Raw genomic sequence first — 22,580 nt, forward strand, 5'->3', positions numbered from 1 at the left:
ATCTTTTCCTATCTCCAGAGTCCTGAGTTCCACTGCTGTCCATCTTGTGTTACCCCGTACCCTCCATATTCACCCTACCTTCCTTGTGTCTAGGATTAAGCCCGTGTCTTACAGTCCTTTGTCTTCTGTTTCCAGGCCCATCCCTCCCCCTGGGTCATCGATGGCCAGACAGCGTATACGGTGAGACGCCTCCTGAGGGTTCGACCACGGGGCAGCGGTTTCCAGTACCTGGTTGATTGGGAGGGTTTTGGCCCGGAGGAGAGGTGCTGGGTCCCTGCTAAAGACATCCTGGACCCGGCACTCATCGCCTATTTTCACCGTCGACATCCCGGTCAGCCAGGTACAGTTGAAGTCAGAAGTTTACATACACTTAGGTTGGAGTCATTAAAACTCATCTTTCAACCACTCCACAAATTTCTTGTTAACTTCTTGTGGCTGCAGGGGCAGTATTGAGTAGCTTGGATGAAAGGTGCACAGAGGTGCCCAGAGTAAACGGCCTGTTCCTCAGTCATAGTTGCTAATATATGCATATTATTATTAGTATTGGATAGAAAACACTCTGAAGTTTCTAAAACTGTTTGAATTATGTCTGTGAGTATAACAGAACTCATATGGCAGGCAAAAACCTGAGAAAAATCCAACCAGGAAGTGGAAATTCTGAGGCTGATCGATTTTCAACCAAGATCCCATTGAAATCACAGCGAGATATGAATGAGTTTGCACTTCATACGGCTTCCACTAGATGTCAACAGTCTGTAGAACTTTGTCTGATGCCTCTACTGTGAAGAGGGGCCGAATGAGAGGGGAATTAGTCAGGTCTGCCATGACCTGACCATTCGTTGACCATGCGCGTTCACATGAGAGTGAGCTCAGTTCCATCGCTCATCTGAAGTCAATGTAATTCTCCGGTTGGAACTTTATTCAAGATTTATGTTAACAACATTCTAAAGATTGATTCAATACATCGTTTGACATGTTTCTACTGACTATTACTGATCTTTTGGACATTTCGTCAGCTTTTAGGGAACGCGCTTCGTGACTTTGGAATTGTTTACCAAGCGCGCTAACAAAAGTAGTTAATTGGACATAAATAAAGGACATTATCGAACAAATCAAGCATTTATTGTGGACCTGGGATTCCTGGGAGAACATTCTGATGAAGATCATCAAAGGTAAGGGAATATTTATCATGTAATTTCTGGTTTCTGTTGACTCCAACATGCGGCTAATTTGACTATTGTTCTGAGCGCCGTCTCAGATTGTTGCATGGTTTGCTTTTTCCGTAAAGTGTTTTTGAAATCTGACACAGCGGTTGCATTAAGGAGAGGTATATCTATAATTCCATGTGTATAACTTGTATTATCATCTACATTTATAATGACTATTTCTGTTGAATCGATGTGGCTATGCAACATCACTGGATGTTTTTGGAACTAGTGAACGTAACACGCCAAAGGAAACTCACATTTATTTATATAAATATGAACTTTATCAAACAAAACATACAAAATACATGTAACATGAAGTCCTATGAGTGTCATCTGATGAAGAACATCAAAGCTTAGTGAATAATTTTATCTCTATTTGTGCTTTGACTCCTATCTTTGGCTGGAAAAATTACTGTGTTTGTCTGTGATTTGGCGGTGACCTAACATAATTGTTGGCGGTGCTTTCGCTGAAAATCCTATTTGAAATCGGACACTTTGGTGGGATTAACAACAAGATTACCTTTAAAATGGTATAAAACACATGTATGTTTGAGGAGTTTTAATTATGAGATTTCTGTTGTTTGAATTTGGCGCCCTGCACTTTCACTGGCTGTTGTCATATCGATCCCGTTACTGGGATTGCAGCCATAAGAAGTTTAACAAACTATAGTTTTGGCAAGTCGGTTAGGACATCTACTTTGTGCATGACACAAGTAATTTTTCCAACAATTGTTTACAGACAGATTATTTCTCTCATAATTCACTGTATCACAATTCCAGTGGGTCAGAAGTTTACATACACTAAGTTGAATGTGCCTTTAAACAGCTTGGAAAATTCCAGAAGATGATGTCATGGCTTTAGAAGCTTTTGATAGGCTAATTGAGATAATTTGATTCAAATGGAGGTGTACCAGTGGATGTATTTCAAGGACTACCTTCAAACTCAGTGCCTCTTTGCTTGACATCATGGGAAAATCAAAAGAGATCAGCCAAGAAATCAGAAAAAAAATTGGACATCTCCACAAGTCTGGTTCATCCTTGGGAGCAATTTCCAAACGCCTGAAGGTACCACGTTCATCCGTACAAACAATAGTACGCAAGTATAAACACCATGGGACCACGCAGCCATCATACCGCTCAGGAAGGAGACGCGTTCTGTCTCTTGGAAATGAACGCACTTTGGTGCAAAAAGTGCAAATCAATCCCAGAACAACAGCAAAGGAACTTGTGAAGATGATGGAGGAAACAGGTACTTAAGTATCTATATACAAGTAAGAAAAGTCCTATATCGACACAACCTGAAAGGCCGCTCAGCAAGGAAGAAGCCACTGCTCCTAAACCTCCATAAAAAAGCCAGACTACGGTTTGCAACTGCACATTGGGTCGAAGATCGTACTTTTTCGAGAAATGTCCTCTGGTCTGATGAAGCAAAAATAGAACTGTTTAGTCATCATGACCATCGTTATGTTTGGAGGAAAAAGGAGGACGCTTGCAAGCCGTAGAACACCATCCCAACCGTGAAGCACGGGGGGGGGGTCATCATGTTGTGGGGGTGCTTTGCAACACGAGGGTCTGGTGCACTTCACAAAATAGATGGCATCATGAAGCAGGGAAATTATGTGGATATATTGAAGCAACATCTCAAGACATCAGTCAGGAAGTTAAAGCTTGGTCGCAAATGGGTCTTCCAAATGGACAATGACCCCAAGCATACTTCCAAAGTTGTGGCAAAATGGCTTAAGAACAACAAAGTCAAGATATTGCAGTAGAGATCAGAGATCAGTCTGTGTTGTGTATCAGAGATCAGTCTGTGTTGTGTCTCAGAGATCAGTCTGTGTTGTGTATCAGAGATCAGTCTGTGTTGTGAATCAGAGATCAGTCTGTGTCTACTAACCTCTACTTCACCACCCTCCCTGATCCGGGATCCTCCTCATCAAAAAGCTGACTAGCATAGCCTAGCCTAACGGGACAGGGATATCATATAATATAATTTTCATGAAATCACAAGTCCAATACAGCAAATGAAATATAAAAATCTTGTGAATCCAGCCATCATTTCCGATTTTTAAAATGTTTTACAGCGAAAACACAATATGTATTTCTATTAGCTAACCACAATAGCCAAACACACAACCGCATATTTTCACCATATTTCCACCGCATAGGTAGCTTTCACAAAACCGACAAAATAGCGATGAAATTATTCACAAACCTTGAACAACTTCCTCAGATGACAGTCTTATAACATCATATTATACAATACATTTATGTTTTGTTCGGAAATGTGCATATTTTATGTATAAATCATAGTTTTACATTACAGCTACCATAAAAAATATCACCAAAGCAGCCAGAATAATTACAGAGAGCAACGTGAAATAAATAAATACTCATCATAAAACATTTAAGAAAAATACATGGTGTACAGCAAATGAAAGATAAACATCTTGTGAATCCAGCCAATATTTCCAATTTTTTAAGTGTTTTACAGCGAAAACACAATATAGAATTATATTAGCTTACCACAATAGCCAAACACACAAAGGCATTTATTCACCGCAAAGATAGATTTCGCAAAAACCAGCAATAGGTATAAAATTCATCACTAACCTTTGGACAACTTCATCAGATGACAGTCTTATAACATCATGTTATACAACATATTTATGTTTTGTTCAAAAATGTGCATATTTAGAGCTGCAAATCGTGGTTATACATTGTGAATACGTAGCAACATTTCCCCAGAATGTCCGGAGATATTTTGTACACTCACCTAATCTGACCAAAGAACTCATCATAAACTTTACATAAAAATACTTGTTGTATGGCAAATGAAAGATACACTGGTTCTTAACCTGTTTGGCGTGCAAGCCCGACGTCGGTACATTTATGACAACAGCCACTTCAAGTGCAGGGTGCGAAATTCAAAATATATATTTTTTAAACATTTTACTTTCACACATTAACAAGTCCAATACAGCATATGAAAGGTACACATCTCGTGAATCCAGCCAACATGTCCGATTTTTAAAATGTTTTACAGGGAAGACAAAATATGTAAATCTATTAGCTAACCACGTTAGCAAAAGACTCAACTTTTATTACTCCATCAGTTTTTGACTCCATCAGTAGCTATCACAAATTCGGCCAAATAAAGATATAAATAGCCACCAACCAAGAAACAACCTCATCAGATGACAGTCTGATAACATATTTATTGTATAGCATATGTTGTTTTTTTTCGAAAAATGTGCATATTTCAGGTTTAAATCATAGTTTACATTGCAGCTTCATTCAGAAATTGCACCGAAAGCAGCCATAATATTTACAGACACCAACGTCAAATACCTAATTACTCATCATAAAACATTTCTGAAAAATACATTGTGTACAGCAAATGAAAGACAGGCATCTTGTGATGCCAGATAATATTTCCGATTTATTAAGTGTTTTACCGCGAAAACAAAATGTAGCGTTATATTAGCTTAGCACAATAGCCAGAAACACTTGGGCGCCGGCGACTACGACAGAAATATGAAATAACATCATAAATTGGGTCTTACTTTTGCTGATCTTTCATCAGAATGTTGAACAAGGTGTCCTTTGTCCAGATGAGTCGTTGTTTGGATTCAGAATGGCAACTTTCTCTCTCCATTTAGCAAGCGCGCTAGCCGGGTTGCACGGATCTCTCCATGTAAACAAACGGAAGAGAACGGAACACGGCAAAACTCCCGAAAAAATGTCAATAATCTGATGAAACTATATTGAAAAAACATACTTTACGATGATATGGTGACATGTATCAAATAAAATCAAAGCCGGAAATAATAGTCGCCTAGTCAGCAAAACAAAAGGCAACCCCACTGTCCAAATCGCGTTCTTCAGAGAACCGGAAATGGGGTACACGTCATTCCAAGAGGATTTATTCCATCCCAGATCGAGATAATCACCTCATTTCTTCTCTCACAGCCTTCTTGACACCCAGAGGAAGGTGTATGACGTGCATGTATACTAATAACTCTTGTGCCCATTTATAGACAGGAAGAGGAAGAGAGCATCGATTTCAGACTTTGAACTTCCGGGTCAGGAAAAGTACTGCAGAATGAGTTCTGTTTCACTCAGAGAAATAATTCAAACGGTTTTAGAAACTAGAGAGTGTTTTCTATCCAATAGTAATAATAATATGCATATTGTACGAGCAAGAATTGAGTACGAGGCCGTTTGAAATGGACACATTTTATCAGGCTACTCAATACTGCCCCTTGCAGCCATAAGATTAATGCAACCGCTGTGTTAGATTTTTAAAAATAACTTTACCACAACATACAGCTTGGGTTATTGTGTGACAGCGCTCACCAATACGGCGGAGAATAGGCATCAACATTTTACACAGAAATACGAAATAACATCATAAATGTTTTCTTACTTTTGCTGAGCTTCCATCAGAATGTTGTACAAGGAGTCCTATTTCCAGAATAAATCGTTGTTTGGTTTTAGAATGTCCATTTCTTCTGTCGAATTAGCAACCTTGGCTAGCATTGTGGCGCGAACATTCCCATCCTCTCTTGGCGCAAAGAACGGAAAATTCCAAAAGTCCCATTAAACGTGAATAAACTGATAAAACTAACCTACTTTATGATGTTTTTCTAATATGTATCAAATAAAATCAGAGCCGGAGATATTCGCCGTGTATACCGAACGCTTTTCAGAAGACAATGTCGAGGTCCTTCTCGCGCCTTGGAAAACTGACAAAATGGCTGACCTGCCACTCCAAAAGCTCTTGTTCGACCTCAGATCAAGCTAGACACCCCATTCCACCTTCCACTGCCTGTTGACATCGAGTGGAAGGCGTATGAAGTGCATACAGATCCATAAATATAAGCCAGTTGAATAGGCAGACCCTGACACAGAGCCCCATTTTCAGAATTTTCACTTCCTGTCTGGAAGTTTGCTGCCAAATGAGTTCTGTTTTACTCACAGATATAATTCAAACAGTTTTAGAAACTTGAGAGTGTTTTCTATCCAATAGTAATAATAATATGCATATTGTATGATCTAGAATAGAGTACGAGGCCGTTTAAATTGGGTAAAAAAAAATCCAAAGTGAAAACAGCGCCCCCTATTGACAAGTTTTAACAGTCATGTATTCCACTGCAGCACATTAACAGTCATGTATTCCACTGCAGCACATTAACAGTCATGTATTCCATTACAGTACATTGACAGTCATGTATTCCACTGCTGCACATTAACAGTCATGTATTCCACTGCTGCACATTAACAGTCATGTATTCCACTGCAGCACATTAACAGTCATGTATTCCAGTACAGCACATTGACAGTCATGTATTCCACTGCAGCACATCAACAGTCATGTATTCCACATCAACAGTCATGTATTCCACTGAGGCACATTAACAGTCATATATTCCACTGCAGCACATTAACAGTCATATATTCCACTGCAGCACATTAACAGTCATATATTCCACTGCAGCACATTAACAGTCATATATTCCACTGCTGCACATTAACAGTCATGTATTCCAGTACAGCACATTGACAGTCATGTATTCCACATTAACAGTCATGTATTCCACTGCAGCACATCAACAGTCATGTATTCCACATCAACAGTCATGTATTCCACTGCAGCACATTAACAGTCATGTATTCCACATCAACAGTCATGTATTCCACTGAGGCACATTAACAGTCATATATTCCACTGCAGCACATTTTTTGTATTTGTATTTATTATGGATCCCCATTCGCTGCTGCCAAAGCAGCAGCTACTCTTCTTGGGGTCCAGCAAAAATAAGGCAGTTTCTACAATTTTAAAACATTACAATACATTCACAGATTTCACAACACACTGTTTGCCCTCAGGCCCCTACTCCACCACTACCACGTATCTACATCTCCATGTGTATGTATAGTGCGTAAGTTATTATGTGTGTGTGTGTTTGCCAATGTTTGTGTTGCTTCACAGTCCCCGCTGTTCCATAAGGTGTTTTTTTATCTGTTTTTTTAAAGTAATTCTACTGCTGCGTCAGTTACTTGATGTGGAATAGAGTTCCATGTAGTTATGGCTCTATGTAGTACTGTGCACCTCCCATAGTCTGTTCTGGACTTGGGGACTGTGAAGAGACCTCTGGGGACATGTCTTGTGGGGTATGCATGGGGGCCCGAGCTGTGTGCCAGTAGTTTAGACAGACAGCTTGGTTTATTCAACATGTCGTCAATACCTCTCATAAATACGAGCAGTGATGAAGTCAATGTCTCCTCCACTTTCAGCAAGGAGATATTGACATGCATAGTATTAATGTTAGCTCTCTGTGTACATCCAAGGGCCAGCCGTGCTGCCCTGTTCTGAGCCAATTGCAATTTTCCTACGTCCTTTTTTGTGGCACCTGACCACACGACTGAACAGTAGTCAAGGTGCGCCAAAACTAGGGCCTGTAGGACCTGCCTTGTTCATAGTGTTGTTAAGAAGGCAGAGCATTGCTTCATTATAGACAGACTTCTCCCCATCTTAGCTACTACTGCATAATTATTTTTTGACCATGACTGTTTACAATCTAGTGTTACTCCAAGCAGTTTAGTCATCTCAACTTGCTCTTTTTCCACATTATTTATTACAAGATTTATTTGAGGTTTAGGGTTTTGTTCCAAATGCAATGCTCTTAGTTTTAGAAATATTTAGGGCTAACTTACTCCTTGCCACCCACTCTGAAACTAACTGGAGCTCTTTGTTAACCTCTCTAGGGTATGTGGGACGGTAGCGTCCCACCTCGTCAACAGCCAGTGAAACTGCAGGGTGCCAAATTCAAAACAACAGAAATTCCATAATTTAAATTCCTCAAACATACAAGTATTTTACACCTTTTTAAAGCTACACTTGTTGTAAATCCAGCCAAAGTGTCCGATTTCAAAAAGGTTTTACGACGAAAGCAAATCAAACAATGAGCCAAGTCACAGAAAAAGACAGCCATTTTTCCAGCTATAGAGGGCAGTAACAAAAAGCAGAAATAGAGATAAAATGAATCACTAACCTTTTATAATCTTCATCAGATGGCACTCATAGGACTTCATGTTACACAATATATGTATTTTTTGTTGGGTGAAGTTCATATTTATATCCAAAAATCTGAGTTTAGGCAAGACTGTATCACTTGGCAAAAAGCCTGAGAAAATGCAGAGCGCCAAATAAAAATTAATTACTATGAAAATTACTATAAAATCAAACTTTCATTAAATCACACAAGAAAGATAGGAAATTTAAGCTACACTGGTTGTGAATCCAGCCAACATGTCAGAATTCAAATAGGCTTTTCAGCGAAAGCATACGATGCTATTATCTGAGCATAGCACCATATTAAACAAAAGAGAGAAAACATTTCAACCCAGCAGGCGCGACACAAAAAGCAGAAATAAAAATATAATTCATGCCTTACCTTTGACGAGCTTCTTCTGTTGGCACTCCAATATGTCCCATAAACATCACAAATTGTCCTTTTGTTTGATTAATTCCGTCGATATATATCCAAAATGTCAATTTATTTGGCGCGTTTGATCCAGAAAAACACAAGTTCCAACTTGCTCAAATGTGACGACAAAATATCTCAAAGGTTACATGTAAACTTTGCCCAAAAATGTCTAACTACTTTTGTAATACAACTTTAGGTATTTTGTAATGTTAATAATCGATAAAATTGAAGACGGGATGATATGTGTTCAATACAGGATTAAAACGATATGTAGCATGCCTTCTGTTTGAGTGCCTCTGATTCAAGATGTCCGTATTTCTTCATTACACAAAGGAATAACCTCAACCTATTTCTCAGGACTGTTGACATCTAGTGGAAGCCGTAAGAACTGCAAGCAATTCACTTAGAAATCTGGTTTCCCAATGAAAACACATTGAAAAGACAGTGACCTCAAAAAAGAAAACTGAATGGTTTATCCTCGGGGTTTTGCCTCCTAAATAAGTGATGTTATACTCACAGACATGATTCATACAGTTTTAGAAACTTCAGGGTGTTTTCAAACAAAATCTACTAATAATATGAATATGTTATCTCCTGGGGATGAGTAACTGGCAATTTAATTTGGGTATGCTTTTCATTCAAACGTGAACATGCTGCCCCTTACCCTAGAGAAGTTAAGTGTTGCAGTCATTTCAGTCACTGTAGTAGCTGACGTGTATTGTGTTGAGTCATCAGCATACATAGAAACACTGGCTTTACTCAAAGTCAGTGGCATGTCGTTAGTAAACATTTAAAAAAGCAAGGGGCCTAAACAGCTACCCTGGGGAATTCCTGATTCTAACTGGATACAATTTGATAGGCTCCATTAACTTTTACTGCCTCTGAAACCCGGATCCGGGATCCCCCGCAACCCCCCACACTGATTAGCATCGCTAGCATAGCGTCACATTTAAATAGTAGCATCTAAATATCATTAAATCACAAGTCCAAGACACCTAATGAAAGATACAGATCTTGTGAATCAAGTCACCATTTCAGATTTTTAAAATGTTTTACAGGGAAGACAAAATATGTAAATCTATTAGCTAACCATGTTAGCAAAAGACACCCTTTTTCTTTGTCCACCATTTTTTCCCAACACCAGTAGCTATCACCAAATCGGCTAAACTAAGATATTGATAGCCACTAACCAAGAAAAAAGCTCATCAGATGACAGTCTGATAACATATTTATGGTATAGGATAGGTTTTGTTAGAAAAATTTGCATATTTCAGGTATAAATCATAGTTTGCCATTGCAGCCACCAACACAAATCTCACCAAAGCGACTAGAATTACTATAGAGAGCAACGTGTATGACCAATTTACTCATCATAAAACATTTCATAAAAATAGACAAAGCATAGCAATGGAAAGACACAGATCTTGTGAATTCAGACAACATTTCAGATTTTCTAAGTGTTTTACGGCGAAAACACAATAAATCGTTATATTAGCATACCACATATGCAAACGTTACCAGAGCATAGATTCTAGCCAAAGAGAGTGATAACGTAAACATCGCCAAAAGATATACATTTTTTCACTAACCTTTTCAGAATTCTTCCGATGACACTCCTGTAACATCATATTACAACATACATATATTGTTTGTTCGAAAATGTGCATATTTAGCCATAAAAAAACGTGGTTATACAATGAAAATAGTAGCAAATCAAGCCTGAACATGTCGGACGCCATCTTTCATAGTGATCTAGTTTAATTGAAAGCTAATCATATACTTGACTAAAAAATACAGGGTTGACAGGAATCGAAAGACAAATTAGTTCTTAATGCAATCGCTGATTTACATTTCTAAAATTATCCTTACTGTGCAATACAGGGTTCGCCAAGCGAAGCTATAGCAAACAAAATGGCGGATTATGCGTTTAAAATATTTCGACAGAACAACGATTTATCATATTAAATATTTCTTACTATGAGGTGATTTTCCATCAGATTATTGGGCAATGCATCCTTTCTTGGGTCTAATCTTCTTTTGGTCGAAAGATGTCCTCTGTCCGTCGAAATGACCACTAACGTTCGACCGGGACCCATAAACGTGCCCGGTGCTTGAAAGTGCATAACAAAGCAATGCCTCAAAATCGCACTAAACGGATCTAAATTGCTATAAAACGGTTCAGATTAACTACGTTATGATGTTTCTAACTCCTATATCGAATTAAATTACAGACAGATACATTTCACGTTGATAACCGAGCCTCTGAAAATGGCGTCCCGAGGTCCTCTTCTGCGTAATGGCAAGAGTCGAAAGGGGGGCTACCCTCACTCCTTCGCGTTTTATAACCTCTGAGAGCTACGCAGAAAGCCCATTCCACTTCTCATTGGTTACTGACATCCAGGGGAAGGCGGGTGCAGTTCATGTCGTTCCATAGGATATACAGAGACTTTCAAAACTGATCTGAAATCAGAGCTTCGCTCTCAGACCATCGCAGTACCTGTCATGGATTTCGCTGTAGAAAGAGTTCTGGGTCACCCACAGACAAAATTCCAACGTCTATAGAAACTAGAAAGTGTTATCTATCCAATAGAATTAATAATATGCATAATGTACGATCAAGAATTGAGCACGAGGCAGTTTAATTTGGTGACACTCAGAAATAAAAAATGCTAATTGCGCCACCTATTGGCAAAAGGTTAAAGAACACCCGCTGTGTTCTGTTTGACAGGTAACTCTTTATCCACATTATAGCAGGGGGTGGAAAGCCATAACACATACTTTTTTCCAGCAGCAGACTGATCAACAATGTCAAAAGCTGCACTGAAGTCTAACAAGACAGCCCCCACAATAATTGTATTGTCAATTTCTCTCAGCCAATCATCAGTCATTTGTGTAAGTGCTTGTTGAGTGTCCTGCCCTATAAGCTGAAATTCTGTTGTCAATTTGTTTATCCTGTTTGGGATGCAAGCCCGAAATCGGCCGAAAATGACACCCCTGCAGGGCGCGAAATTCAAAATCTATTTTTTAAAAATATTTAACTTTTACACATTAACAAGTCCAATACAGCATTTGAAAGATAAACATCTTGTCAATCCAGCCAACATGTCCGATTTTTTAAATGTTTTACAGAGAAAACACCACATATATTTATGTTAGCTCACCACCAAATACAAAAGTGGACAGACACGTATGAATTATGATTATGAAGTATGAATTATGATTGAAGTAGCATGCACAACCAACCGAAATAAACTAAAACCAACCTAAAGAGCCCAGAAAAAACTACCTCAGATGACAGTCATATAACATGTTACACAATAAATCTATGTTTTGTTCATAAAAAGTGCATATTTTAGCTATAAATCAGTTTTACATTGATGCTACCCAAAAATGCTAATACATAGCTGGAGTCTGAATCCAGCCGGGAGTAGCCAGAGAAAATACATACACCAACGTCGGCTACTAATTACACCTCATAAAACATTTCAGAAAAACATATGGTGGATAACTAATGAAAGACAGATATCGTGTGAATAAAGCCAACATTTCCGATTTTTGAAGTGTTTTACAGCGAAAACACAATATATCGTTATATTAGCTAACAACAGAAGCTAGCATAAGGCAGCATTGATTCTAGTCAAGCGCTAGCCTAGCACAGTTAGCAGAGTTAGCATTCAACAGTTCGACATATATATGAAAAAGCATCCCAAATTGGGTCTTATCTTTCTTGATATTCCATCAGAATGTTGTAACGGGGTCCAATGTCCAGTAGAGTCTTTAGTTGGGTTCCAGAACGAATTATTTCCCTCTTTGGTTAGCAGGCACGATAGCATTGCGGAGCTAGAAAGCGTTTCTTCAAAAAATTCTTCCGTCGTTTCACATCTAAAGTCCAGAATAAATTGCAATAATATAATTAAAGTATATTGAAAAAACATACTTTAGGATGATTTTGTGACATGTATCAAATAATATCGTAGTCAGGCATCATATTCAACGTTATCTACCTTGTTCCAGAAGCCGAGAACAAATTATCCTTCGCGCCCAGATTTTTTTTTTAACTGCGCAGGTCTCACAAGAAGGTGTGTTATTCAGTCCATGGACGAGATATTCGACTCCTTTCAATTCTCACTTCCGCATTACAGTCTGACGAACGCCTGTGACGTGTCCCTATGGTCCTAAGTCAAAGGGCCTTTTATAGAGAAGGTCTTAAAGAGACACATCGCATTTTGGAAAACTCAATTCGGCTGGGAAAATGGCTGTAAAAATATTTCTGTTCGACTTAGAGAAACAATTCAAACCTTTTTAGAAACTACAGACTGTTATCTATCCAACAGTAGTAAATATATGCATATTGGAAAATAAAAAGTTTCTTAGGAGGCCGTTTGAAAATGTGCACACATTTTCCAGTTTTTTCAATATTCAGCGTGCAGCCATAACAGGTTATACTGTAAAATAGCAATGTATTGGGACAAACACCATTTTTCCCAGAAGTTTACTAAGGGTCGGTAACAGGCTGATTGGTAGGGCTACTTGAGCCAGTAAAGGGGGCTTTACTATTCTTGGGTAACAGAATGACTCCAGGCCTGAGGGCACACACTCTCTAGTAGGCTTAAATTGAAGATACGGGAAATATGAGTGGCAATATCGTCTGCTATTATCTTCAGTAATTTTCCATCTAGTTTGTCAGACCCTGGTGGCTTGTCATTGTTGATAGACAACAATATATATATATATATATAGTATATATTTTTAAACAGTCATATCTTCCACTGAGGCACATTGACAGTCATGTATTCCACTGAGGCACATTAACAGTCATGTATTCCACTGAGGCACATTGACAGTCATTTGCAGCCTTAAACCTTCACTCTCCCTCCTTCCCTCAATATCTCTTTCCTCCTCAGACTTAGAAGCGTCCGTTTATTTTCATTCAGCCTACCTTAAGGACACATAAGCATCTCATACATTTCATGCCTTCTTCCTCTCCTTCGTCCCCCCGCCAACCCCCATCCCATCTCTGGCTGGCTGACTAGGTGACTGGCACATATAATATTCAGCTCAGTGAAAGGTGCCTGGTTTAATTCAGGTGTGCTCAATCTCCCAGTGATGGGGCTAATTGTGCGCTGCCCTCGCCTGAGTAATTATCTTTTGATTGAGGTCATCATGACAATCAAAGCCGGCAAGGGGTGAACAGTGACAGCAGAGCAGCCAAGGAGAGACTTGAGATGGTGGAGAGTGAGGGAGGGAGGGAGGGAGGGTGGGATGGGACGGAGGGAGACAGATGGGAGTGAGGTAGAGAGGTAGAGAGGTGGGGAGGTAGGGAGTGAGGGAGGGAGACGGAGGGCGAGGGAGACAGAGGGAGTCTATGGAGGAGGGATAGAAGGAGGGAAGGAGAGAGAGACAGACAGAGAGAGAGAGAGAGAGAGAGAGAGAGAGAGAGAAAAATATATATATATACTGTATATAGAGATCAGGGAGAGCGATATAGTGGAACGTAAGGAGACTTGTTGAAGCCCAGAAGAAGTGCTGTCCAGAAAAGGCTTTGTTTACTCTGACTGGAGCCCTATGGGGTCTGCTATTACACCTGCTTCCTAAATGGCACGCTTTTTCCTATGGGTCCTGGTCAAAGTAGTGCACTACATAGGGAATAGGAACCCTATGGGTCCTGGTCAAAGTAGTGCACTACATAGGGAATAGGAACCCTATGGGCCCTGGTCTAAAGTATTGGACTACATAGGGAATAGGAACCCTATGGGCCCTGGTCTAAAGTAGTGCACTACATAGGGAATAGGAACCCTATGGGTCCTGGTCAAAGTAGTGCACTACATAGGGAATAGGAACCCTATGGGCCCTGGTCTAAAGTAGTGCACTACATAGGGAATAGGAACCCTATGGGCCCTGGTCTAAAGTAGTGGACTACATAGGGAAATATTATTTTGACCAAAAGTAGTGCACTACATAGGGAATAGGAACCCTATGGGCCTTGGTCAAAGTAGTGGACTACATAAGGAGTAGGAACCCTATGGGCCCTGGTTTAAAGTAGTGGACTACATAGGGAATAGTGTGCCATTTGGAACATATCCTCCATGTGATCTCGTCTGCTATATGAGACTCCAGCTATGGAGCTGACTGAGCTCGAATGATGGGATTTGGATGGACATGAACAATTACACCACTTTACCGTTTAATCAGTAGCATTGACATTGGCTTTGGAAGCTAGTGCACGAGAATCAGTGGTGGAAGACATTTTATCAACCTGACCCGAGAGATCAAGAATCAATGACATACAGTACTTTCATACTCTTTGTAACAGCATGCTAGTATTGTCAGAAGATAATAGTTCACTTCTGTATTTAGGTACGTCAATCAGCTGAGAGAGCTTAACCTTTTACTGCAGTGGGCTAAATCAGGGTCACACAGAGTGATTCTTGGTAGTCTTAAACAAATCTACTTGAAAAAAAATTATACACTTCACACACATGGTTATGGGCTTGAAAAGAAGAAGACACCTGTACCATGTCAGATACAGAGTTGAAATGTATTACATTTTGAGTTTGCATCCCAATTTTACACTTTATCTACATCACAGAAGACTGAAATATAACAAATGTTTCACATAGAAACACCAGATTGTTGAATGTATTAAAAACATTCATTATGAAATTCTGAAAAATATGAATAACATTCCAATTTTGGTCAGTGACTGGAGGAAAGGGTTACTGTCTCGGGATTAGGATTGTAAAGGAAGGGTATAATCCTGGAAACGTAAACAATTTACCAGTAAACTACCAGAATGTTGGTATCTTTCAAGGATTTTATTTAATCTATCTCAAGACAACTAGTGGCCCTTTTAGGTACTTCAGACTATCACAGGTGTCTGTAATATTTTTTTATTTACCTTAATTTAACTAGGCAAGTCAGTTAAGACCAAATTCTTATTTACAATGATGGCCTACCCCGGCCAAACCCGGACGACACTGGGCCAATTGTGCGCCACCCTAATCATGGCCGGTTGTGATACAGCCTGGATTGTCTCTGGACTTCTTTGTGGATTTATCACATGTAAAATATTTGAAATAAGTAAATAAGATTATTTAAAAACACAAAATAGAATGACAAAGCTGTAAAACTTTATCCCAAAGATTCTGGTAACTTTGGCAAATTACCAGTAGCTTTGCAACCCTACTCGGGGTGTTAAATGAAATGTATATTTTAAACATTTAAGTGATTATCACAGATGTTTATTTTTTCACTTTCATGCCTTGCTGATGTAGTAAAAACATTTACACATTGGAAATGTTTGAAAACCATGAATAACTTCATATGTTTGTCATTGTAGCATCTCAACAGAATTTCTCTCTTCTGCTGTAGCTATGTTGTGGCCTGCTGCTCTGGCTACATTGAGATAGCAACAGGTTACAGTATTGTCCTCCTAACCTATGTTGTGGCCTGCTGCTCTGGCTACATTGAGATAGCAACAGGTTACAGTATTCTCCTCCTAACCTACGTTGTGGCCTGCTGCTCTGGCTACATTGAGATAGCAACAGGTTACAGTATTCTCCTCCTAACCTACGTTGTGGCCCGCTGCTCTGGCTACATTGAGATAGCAACAGGTTACAGTATTCTCCTCCTAACCTACGTTGTGGCCTGCTGCTCTGGCTACATTGAGATACCAACAGGTTACAGTATTCTCCTCCTAACCTACGTTGTGGCCGGCTAGGAGTTAAGGTCTAGTACATGAAACACAACTCATCTAGGATTAATTCCTCTAGTACATGAAACACAACTCATCTAGGATTAATTCCTCTAGTACATATGAAACACAACTCATCTAGGTTTAATTCCTCTATGAAACCAACTCATCTAGGATTAATTCCTTTCTGAAGCACAAGTCATTTTAAAGAAGTTTAACAGCCTACAAACTGCTTCAAAGACCAAGCAGATTCCGTCTACATCAATAAACAATGTTAGGTTTTGCTCCTCTGATAGATTTGGTTCCTGTCCCCCTCTCTCTCTCTTCCTTTATCTAAACGCAGCATTTATTGTTTCCTTGTAGTGCATATAGTTATCTTTATTCTCTGTTTGGCATGCATCCAGCAAGACCTTTGGACACTGTGAAGCAACGCAAGCATAGGCACAGACACATGCATACACACACATGATAAAATATGCACTATACACACATACACATGGATTTTGTGTTGTAGCTATGTGGTAGTGGAGTAGCGGGCTGAGGGCACACAGTGTGTTGTGAAATCTGTTATGAATGTATTGTAATGTTTTTAAAATTGTATAACTGCCTTCATTTTGCTGGACCCTAGGAAGATTAGCTGCTGCCTTGGCAGGAAGTAATGGGGATCCATAATGAATACAAATACAATACAATACATGGTCAGTGTGCTGGTGTGTCACATGGTCTCAGTGTGCTGGTGTGATTTTCTCCATCTCCATTTTAAACACAAAGTCAAGACATCACAACATGACTTTTCATCTCAGCTCTAACAGTTGGGAAACACATAGGGGAGAAGCTATATCTGCTTTAGTTGAATAAATACATTCTAATGTGGAATTATCCCAAAACATAACACATTGCCTCTAACAGAGTTCGTTTTCTGAGATATTTTAAATGCCCTTGTGAGTTTACATGGCCCCCTAACAGAAATGTGAGGAATGTATTTCAAAGGGTTAGGGTTAGGATAGGGTGGCGGGTAGCCTAGTGGTTAGAGCGTTGGGCCAGTAACCAAAAGGTTGCAAGATCAAATCCCTTCGCTGACAAGGTGTAAATCTGTTGTTCTGACCCTGAACAAGGCAGAACAAGGCAGTTAGTTAGAAGGTGAACCCCAGTCTCAAATCTCTGGAAGACTGAAACAGGTTTCCCTCAAGACTTTCCCTGTATTTAGCACCATCCATCATTCCTTCAATTCTGACCAGTTTCCCAGTCCCTGTCAAAGAAAAATATCCCTACGGGGATGGTATTCTCGGGGTGATGAGAGGTGTTGGGTTTGCACCAGGCATAGTATTTTCCTTGATGGCCATAAAGCTCAATTTTAGTCTAATCTGACCAGAGTACCTTCTTCCATATGTTTGGGGAGTCTCCCACATGCCTTTTGGAGAACACCAAATGTGTTTGCTTATTTTTTTTCTTCAAGCAATGGCTTTTTTCTGGACACTCTTCCCGAAAAGCCCAGCTCTGTGGAGTGTACGGCGTAAGGTGTTACTACGGACATAAACTACAATCTCCGCTGTGGAGGTTTGCAGCTCCTTCAGGGTTATCTTTGGTCTCTTTGTTGCCTCTCTGAGTAATGCCCTATTTGCTTGGTCTGTGAGTTTTGGTGGGGCGGCCCTCTCTTGGCAGGTTTGCTGTGGTCACATATTCTTTCCATTTTTTAATCATGGATTTAATTCTGCTCCGGGGGATGTTCAAAGTTTCTGATCCTTTTTTTATAACCCAACCCTGATCTGTACTTCTCCACAACTTTGTCCCTGACCTGTTTGGAGAGCTCCTTGGTCTTCATAGTGCCGCTTGCTTGGTGGTGTTGCAGACTCTGGGGCCTTTCAGAACAGATCATGAGATCATGTGACAGATCATGTGACACTTAGATTGCACACAGGTGGACTTTATCTAACTAATTATGTGACTTCTGAAGGTACTTGGTTGCACCAGATCTTATTCAGGGGCTTTATAGCAAAGGGGGTGAATACATATGCACGCACCACTTTTCCATTTATTGATTTCTTTGAATTTTTTGAAACAAGTTATTTTTTTCATTTCAATTCACCAATTTTGGACTATTTTGTGTATGTCTATTACATGAAATCCAAATAAAAATCTATTTAAATTACAGGTTGTATTGCAACAAAATAGGAAAAACGCCAAGGGGGTGAATAGTTTTGCAAGGCACTGTATATAAGCATAAATATGGGTTGTATTTACAATGGTGTTTGTTCTTCACTGGTTGCCCTTTTCTGGTGGCAACAGGTCACAAATATTGCTGCTGTGATGTCACACTGTGATATTTCACCCATTACATATGGGAGTTGATCAAAATTGTATTTGTTTTCAAATTATTTTAGGGTCTGTGTAAAATGAGGGAAATACAGGGCATTCGGAAATTATTCAGACCCCTTGAGTTTTTCCACATGTTGTTATGTTACAGCCTTATTCTAAAATTGATTAAATCATTTTTCACTCATCAATCTACACACAATAGCCCATAATGACAAAGCAAAAACTGTTTTTTAGAAATGTTTGCCAATGTATTATAAATAAAAAACTAATATATCACATTTACATAACTATGCAGACCCTTTACTCAGTACTTTGATGAAGCACCTTTGGCAGTGATTACAAGTCTTCTTGGGTATGAAGCTTGGGTATGACTCCCTTCCATCTCTGCAGATCCTCTAAATCTCTGTCAGGTTGGATGGGGAGCGTCGCTGCACAGCTATTTTCAGGTCTATCCAGAGATGTTCGATCAGGTTCTGGCTATGGCTGGGCCACTCAAGAACATGCAGAGACTTGTCCCGAAGCCACTCCTGCATTGTATTGGCTGTGTGTGCTTGCGGTCATTTTCCTGTTGGAAGTTGAACCTTCACCCCAGTCTGACTAGTCTCCGAGTCCCTTCCACTGAAAAACATCCCCACAGCATGATGCTGCCACCATCATGCTTCACCGTAGGGATGGTGCCACCATCATGCTTCACCGTAGGGATGGTGCCACCATCATGCTTCACCGTAGGGATGCTGCCACCACCATGCTTCACCGTAGGGATGGTGCTAGGTTTCCTCCAGACATTTTGGTTTCATCAGATAAGAAAATCTTGTTTCTCATGGTGTGAGAGTCATTTAGGTACCTTTTGGCAATCTCCAAGCTGGCTGTCATGTGCCTTTTACTGAGGAGTGGCTTCGGTTTGGCCACTCTACCATAAAGGCCTGATTGGTGGAGTGCTGCAGAGATGGTTTACCTTCTAGAAGGTTCTCCCATCTCCACAGAGGAACTCCGGTGCTCTATCAGAGTGACCATTGGGTTCTAGGTCACGTCCCTGACCAAGGTCCTTCTCCCCCGATTGCTCAGTTTGACCTGGCTGTCACAATCGTGTGGAGGATTGACGGACCAAAACGCAGCTTTAGGAAAATAAGCCATCTCCTTTTATTGACGAAGAAGGCAAACGAAACAAAAACACTTACACACTAACAAAACAAGAAAACGATCGTGAAGCTAAATAACGATGTGCACACACTGGCTACAAACGTATAACATAGACAACTACTCACAACAAATGAAAGCCTATGGCTACCCTAAATAAGGCTCCCAATCAGAGACAACCGAAATCAGCTGTCTCTAATTGGGAACTCATTCAGGTAACAATAGACTCTCCTAGACAACTAAACATACATAGACAACGCTAGACACATGTACTCAACACAAACCCATATACTACACCCAACAACCCCTTTACCATAGAAACACCCAAAACCAACAAAACACAAACATTCCCCATGTCACACCCTGACCTAACTAAAATAATAAAGAAAACAAAGAATACTAAGGCCAGGGCGTGACACTGGCGGCCAGTTCTAGGAAGAGTCTTGGTGGTTCAAAACTTCTTCCATTTAAGAATGATGGAGGCCACTGTGTTCTTGGGGACCTACAATGCTGCAGACATTATTTGTACCCTTCCCCCAGATCTGTACCTCGACACAATCCTCTCTCGTAGCTCTACGAACACATCCTTCGACCTCATGGCTTTGTTTTTGCTCTGACCTGCACTGTCAACTGTGGGACCTTATATAGACAGGTGTGTGCCTTTCCAAATCATGTCCAATCAATTGAATTCACCACAGGTGGACTCCAATTAAGTTGTAGAAACATCTCAAGGATGAACAATGGAAACCGGATGCACCTGAGCTCAATTTCGAGTCTCATAGCAACTGGTCTCAATACTTATTAAATAATGTATTTCTGTTTTTTTGTTTTTTATAAATTTGCACACATTTTTAAAAACCTGTTTTCGCTTTGTCATTATGGGGTATTGTGTGTAGATTGATGGACGAAAAAATACATGTCATCCATTTTAGAATAAGGCTGTAATGTAACAAGATGTGGATAAAGGGGTCTGAATACTTTCTGAATATGGTTGCCTTGTCTCTCAGATTGTTCACAGCTTTGTGGAAGTTACCTGTGGCGCTGATGTTTAGGCCGAGGTATGTATAGTTTTTTGTGTGCACTAGGGCAATGGTGTCCAGATGGAATTTGTATTTGTGGTCCTGGCAACTGGACCTTTTCTGGAACACCATTATTTTGGTCTTACTGAGATTTACTGTCAGGGTCCAGGTATGATAGAACCTGTGCAGAAGATCTAGGTGCTGCTGTAGGCCCTCCTTGGTTGTGGACAGAAGCACCAGATCATCAGAAAACAGTCATGTCAAATTGAGTTAAAAGCTTTTTAGAATTCAACAAAGTACAGGCCTCGGTGTAACGCTCATTCCTTCGACGATAAACGCGAATCCGACCATCACCACTGGTGGGACAAAACCGCAACTCGTCAGTGAAGAGCACTTTTTGCCAGTCCTGTCTGGTCCAGCGACAGTGGGTTTGTGCCCATAGGCGACGTTGTAGCCGGTGATGTCTGGTGAGGACCTGCCTTACAACAGGCCTACAAGCCCTCAGTCCAGCCTCTCTCAGCCTATTGAGGACAGTCTGAGCACTGATGGAGGGATTGTGCGTTCCTGGTATAACTCGGGTAGTTGTTGCTGCCATCCTGTACCTGTCCTGCAGGTGTGATGTTCTGATGTACCAATCCTGTGCAGGTGTTGTTACACGTGGTCTGCCACTGTGAGGACGATCAGCTGTCCGTCCTGTCTCCCTGTAGCTCTGTCTTAGGCATCTCACATTACGGATATTGCAATTTGTTGCCCTGGCCACATCTGCAGTCCTCATGCCTCCTTGTAGCATGCCTAAGGCACGTTCACGCAGATGAGCAGGGACCCTGGGCATCTTTCTTTTGGTGTTTTTCAGAGTCAGTAGAAAGGCCTCTTTAGTGTCCTATGTTTTCATAACTGTGACCTTAATTGCCTACCGTCTGTAAGATGTTAGTGTCTTAACGACCGTTCCGCAGGTGCATGTTCATTAATTGTTTATGGTTCATTGAAAAAGCATGGGAAACAGTGTTTTAACCCTTTACATTGAAGATCTGTAAAGTAATTTGGATTTTTATGAATTATCGTTGAAAGAAAAGGTCCTGAAAAAGGGACGTTTCTTTTTTTGCTGAGTTTATATGTTTCTGCTGTTTTTTCTTTGTTATATCTCTAATAATAGATATCTCGATTTTGGATAGATAACTCTTCATGTTGTTGTTTGTTTTCCAATTTCCCCAGAAGTGGTTAGATTCTCTGGATTCTTCTTTTACATTGAGCTGATTTCTGATGTGCTGTTCCTTCTTTTTCCCTGGGTTTCTCAATTTCTTTCTTAGGTTTTTTGCATTCTTCATCAAACAATTTGTCATTGTTGTTAATTTTCTTAGGTCGTCTGCATGAAATGTTTAGATTTGATAGGGAAGCTGAAAGGTCAAATATACTGTTTAAGTTTTCTACTGTCAGGTTTACACCTTCACTACTACAGTGAAATGTTCTGTACGTGAAGTTGTCTAAAAGGGATTGAAGTGGTTGTTGCCTAATTGTTTTTTGGTAGGTTTCAACACTACTTTCCTTCCATCTATAGCATTTCTTAATATTATTCAGTTCCTTTGGCTTGATGCCTCATGATTAAGTATTGCTCTGTTCAGGTAGACTGATTTTGCTGTGATCTGATAGGGGTGTTAGCGGGCTGACTGTTAACTCTCTGAGAGACTCTGTGTTGAGGTCAGTGATAAAGTATTCTACA

The 22,580-nt window shown here is 40.0% G+C and overlaps 1 protein-coding gene across 2 annotated transcripts in view; it reads left to right on the top strand.

Moving 5' to 3' along the window:
* Positions 1-22,580, top strand: part of LOC129831624 (contactin-5-like) — an 804,231-nt gene that overhangs the window by 101,681 nt on the left and 679,970 nt on the right. The window contains exon 2 of one of the 2 annotated variants that reach the window (XM_055894962.1): positions 136-340. The exons of the other annotated variant lie outside the window; for it this stretch is intronic. The gene's annotated coding sequence lies outside the window, so the exon portion shown is untranslated. The remainder of the gene's footprint in view (positions 1-135; positions 341-22,580) is intronic. 2 annotated transcript variants of the gene reach the window in all.

The sequence above is a fragment of the Salvelinus fontinalis genome, chromosome 33 (assembly GCF_029448725.1).
Source record: "Salvelinus fontinalis isolate EN_2023a chromosome 33, ASM2944872v1, whole genome shotgun sequence".
In the NCBI taxonomy this organism is placed as follows: domain Eukaryota; kingdom Metazoa; phylum Chordata; class Actinopteri; order Salmoniformes; family Salmonidae; genus Salvelinus; species Salvelinus fontinalis.